Source organism: Chrysochloris asiatica, unplaced genomic scaffold, assembly GCF_000296735.1.
Source record: "Chrysochloris asiatica unplaced genomic scaffold, ChrAsi1.0 scaffold00022, whole genome shotgun sequence".
Taxonomy (NCBI): domain Eukaryota; kingdom Metazoa; phylum Chordata; class Mammalia; order Afrosoricida; family Chrysochloridae; genus Chrysochloris; species Chrysochloris asiatica.
Window position 1 is genome coordinate 7,742,210 of NW_006408540.1, and position 4,771 is coordinate 7,746,980.

Consider the following 4,771-nt stretch of genomic DNA (forward strand, 5'->3'; position numbering starts at 1 on the left):
GTGTATTGAAAAGCAAGAGAACTTTGTAAAAAAAAAAAAAAAAAATTGATGTATTTGTATTTCCAAAAGTTGATTAAAACCAATTCTATAGCCAGACTACAGATAATTGCTTACTTACCCTCATATATTCTTCTATCTTTGCATATCCTTTTTGGTTTTTTGTTGTAGTGTTTTGGAGTTCTCTTTGGATAGGTCCTTTGTTCCTTTAGTTACATTGATTCCTAAGTATTTTACTCTTTGGGTGGCTGTTGTAAATGGAATTATTTTCCTAATTTACTTTTTCTTTTTTAAAACAAGTTTTTATTACACAAAGGCCACATAATTAGTTATTTCTCTCTGCTCCACACAATTATTATTACTCTTCACAGAAAGGCTGCTTCTTTACTTCTCATCTAGAGATGGCAAGTGCTAAAATCCTGATTTTAACTGAAGAGTAGTAAAAATGCCTCGGTGACTTATGCTGAAACCAGTACATTGGTAATGGTTCTTGTACCCTGAACCAGGAATGAACAAATGTCTTGTTATTCAAAAATACAAAATAAATTATCTTAGGTATGGACAATGACAGCAGTAAACCATTTCATATTGTCAACTGAAACCAGCAACTGATTATAATAAGTGATTTTCTTAAAATATCAGCCAACCTTTTCTTCAGACATTTTCTTCTCTTTAAATGACTTCTCTGAAGTTATTGATGAGGAACACTACCTTCAGCTTCCTGTCACAGTTCACTGATAAATGGTAAAGCACTATTCTATGAACGAGAACATGCCACGTCCCATATCTTCCATACCACTTCCCATTCCACCCATTCTGCCCTGCCAGGGTCCTTCTCTTCCTTAGGAATTTCTGTGACTTACACATTTGCTATGGTTAACAGGGAGTTCACCCCAGCAGCATCAATAGAGCAGTCCTTGCAACCATCGTTGGATCAATGATTCCTTTTGCTACCATATTGACAAACATCTCCAAGCATAGCTTCATAACCAACTTCTGAGGAACTCTGCATAATTCTCTCAAGTATCAACGATTCTTCAACACCTGCGTTCTTAGCAATCGTTAATGCAGGAATTTTGATAATTCTTTAAATAATTTCTATACCAATTTGTTGATCTTCATTTGCTGGAATTAATGAGTCCAAAGCTGGAATGCATCAAAACAGAGCACAGCCACCTCCAAGAACAATGCCTTCTTCAACAGCAGCCCATGTTGCATTGAGGGCATCTGTAACTCTGTCTTTCTTTTCATACACTTCCACATCACTTGTCCCATCAATGATTTTATTTTAGCACAGCTACTCCATCTGAAAGTTTTGCTAGTCGTTCATTCAGATTTTCCTTTGCATATTCACAAGTTGTGATGTCTGACTGCTTGATGATTTCTTGAACATGTTTTTCAATTTGAGCCTTGTCACCTTTTCCTTTCAAGAGTATAGCATCATCTTTAGTCATAATGATGTCTCCAATTTTCCCTAAGTCATGTCCTGAACATCTTCAAGATTCAGTGTTAGTCCCACTTCTCCAAATACTGCACAAACAGGTGCAATAGCTGTATCTTTAAGTTGGTTTTTTCTATTGCCACCAAAACCAGGAGATTTGACTGTTATAACATGAAGACCGACTTTTAGCCTGTTTGAAACCAGAGTACTTAGAGATTCTCCATCAAAATCTTCAACAATTATGACCAAAGGCTTTTGGTGAGCATTGGCAATTTCAAGAGTAGGTACAATAGACTAGCCACTAGAAATTTTCTTTTCACTCAATAGATCATAGGCATCCTGGAATACACAATTTTGACCTTTTGATGTATTTTGATGTAAAGTATAGGGAAATACGATCTCCTTCAAACTTCATGCCTTCAATACTTTATAACTCATCATTCAAGGTTTTCCCATCCGTTACTGTGATGACACTTTTTCTTCTAACCTTTTTCATGGCGTCAGAAATGATTTTGCCAATTTCTTGGTGTCCATTTGCATAAATTGTAGTAACCTGAGCAATTTCTTCAGGAGTGGTCATAGGTTTAGTCTGTTTCTTAAATTCAGTGATTACAACATCAACAGATAGCTTTACATGTTTTCTGATTTCCACTGGATTAGCGCTTTTGTTAATCTTCTTGAAAACTTCCTTGGCAATTTGTTGTTGTTGTTGTTGTCAGGTGCCACCGACTCATAGAGTGTGCTAATACAAAAGCAGTGGTGGTGCCATCCCCAGCCTCTTCATTTGTGTTGGTGGCAACATCCTGAACAAGTTTGGTCTCAATATTTTTGTATTTATCCTATAAGTCAATTGACTTAGCAACAGTCACACCATCTTTTTTTACTTTGGCGCTTTCCCAACTTTGCTCAATAATCACCGGCTCCATAGTAACCACTACTGCATTAACTAAAATGCCTACACTTTGAAGCATTAGGTCTCTTGCATCTGCACCAAATTTTACATCTTTGGCATAAGCCCGATTAAGATGAGGAGCCAGTACCCTGGACTTTGTCATCATTTGTAGAAGGACTGCAGGTAACCAGAGCATTTCTGTGGGGTGGTGGGCTGGCGGGCTTGAGAGCATGCAGAGAGAAAGGCCTTCAGTGGTGATTGGGCCTAATGTACTTTTTAAGGCTATCTTTATTAGTATAGAGGAATCCAACTGATGCTTATATATTGATCTTTTACCTTGACACTTTGCTGAATCTTTCAATGAGTTCTAATAAGGTTGTTGCTGATTCCTTGGGATTTTCTATGTATAGGAATATATCATTTGCAAAAAGAGAATTTTCCTCTTCTTTGCCAGTTTGGATGCTCTTAAATTCCTTTTTTTTTTTTTTTTCCTTAAGGGTCTGTCTAAGGCTTCCAACAATATTGAGTAACAGTGGTGATACAGGGCATCCTTGTTTGGTTCTTATTAGCAAAGGGAATGCTTTCAGTTTCTCTCCATTGAGAGTGATGTTGTCTATTGATTTTATATTGTTGTTGTTAAGTGCTGAGTCATTGAGACGCTGTATAGGGTTTCTGAGGAGTGGATGGTGGATTTTAATCATCAAACTGACCATGCAGTGCAGTGCATTATGCACTTAATTATGTTGAAGAATTTCTCTTCAATTCCTACTTTGTTGAGTGTTTTTGTCAAGAACGGATGTTGAATTTTGACAAATACCTTTTCTGAGCAATTGATATGATAGTGTGGTTATTTTCTTTTTTAAATTTATATGGTGGATTATGTTGATTGTTTTTCTAATATTGAACCATTCTTACATCTCTGGTCTGAATCTCACTTGGTCATGATGTATGATTGTTTTGGTACGTTTTTGAATTTCATTAGATAGGATTTTATTGAGATTTTTTCCTCTATGTTCATGAGGGATACTGCTCTCTAGCCTTCTCTCTAGCCTTCTTTTTAGAGATGTCCTTGTATGAAGATTATACTCACTTCATAAAATGTATTGGAGAGTTTTCTATCCTTTTCTATATCTTAGAATAATTTTAGTAAAATTGGTGTCAATTCTTCTCTGAATGTCTTGTAAAATTTACCAGTAGAACTATCTGGACTTGGAGTTTTTAATGACCTTATAAATTTCTTCTTTGGTTATTGGTCTGCTCAAGTTTTCTACTTCACTATATGAGTTTGGGTAGTTTATGTTTTTCTAAAAATCTATCCATTTTTTCCAGATTTTCTAATTTTTTGCAGTACAAGTCTTTATAATTTTTTGTTATTATCCTTTTGATTTCTGTTATTTCTATTGTGATATTATATATGTATATTTTATTATGCATGTTATTTGCTTTTTCCCTCTCTTTTTTTTTTTTTTGTTAGATTTGCCATTGATTTTTCAATTTTATTAATACTTTCAGAGTTCTTGTCTTGTTGATTCTTTCTATTGTTTTTCTGTTTTCTAATTCATTTATTTCTGCTCCAATCTTTATTATTATTATTATTATTTTCATTGGTGACTGTAAACTTACTTTTCTGGTCTTTTGTTAATTATTGAAGGTATTGAGCAAATGTGTTGATTTTAGTTCTTTCCTCTTTTTGGATGTGTTCATTTATGACTATAAATTTCCCTCCAAACACTGTGTTTGCTATGTCCCAAATGTTTTAATACATTTTTCTTTCCTTCTCATTTGCTTCAAGAAAATTTTTCTTTTATTTTTTGTTTGTTCTACTAACTGGTGCCTATTAGCAGGATGTTACTCAGTTTCCATGTATTTGATTGTGTTTCCTTGATGTTTCTATGGTTGATTTCTAATTTTATAGCATTGTGATTTGAGAAGACTGTTTCTAGTGTTTTGATGTTTTTAAATTTATTGAGACTTGCTTTGTGGCCTCACATTTGATCTATTCATTTTTACTGGAAAAGTGCACTGGAAAAGAATGTGCATCGTGCTACTGTTGACTTGAGGGCTCTGTATAAATCTATGAGGTCAAGTTAATTGATTGTGTTGCTTAGTTACTCTGTGTATTTGATGAGTTTCTTTCGGGTTGTTCTGTCCTTTTTGGACACTGGTGTATTAAAATCTCCTAGAGTTATTTCTTTCTTCAATTCTATTTGAGTTTGATTTATTTATCTTGAAGCTTTCATTGAGAGCATAGATAATTGAACAAAGATGTATGTTCTCTTGTTCAATTCACCCTTTAATCATGAGAAAATGTCTATTCAACCCCCTCTTTTAGTGACAGCCAGTTCAGGGATGACCAGGGTTTACTTTTCAGATTTGGATCATAGTCTGCTCTAGTGGGGTTATTGTAAATAGCTCCTTCCCCAGGGCTTGCAACCTCCATG

At 34.7% G+C, this 4,771-nt stretch overlaps 1 pseudogene; it reads right to left on the minus strand.

The window, feature by feature from the left end:
• Window positions 1–749: 749 nt before the first annotated feature.
• On the minus strand, window positions 750–2,526 carry LOC102831432 (annotated as a pseudogene).
• Window positions 2,527–4,771: the final 2,245 nt, after the last annotated feature.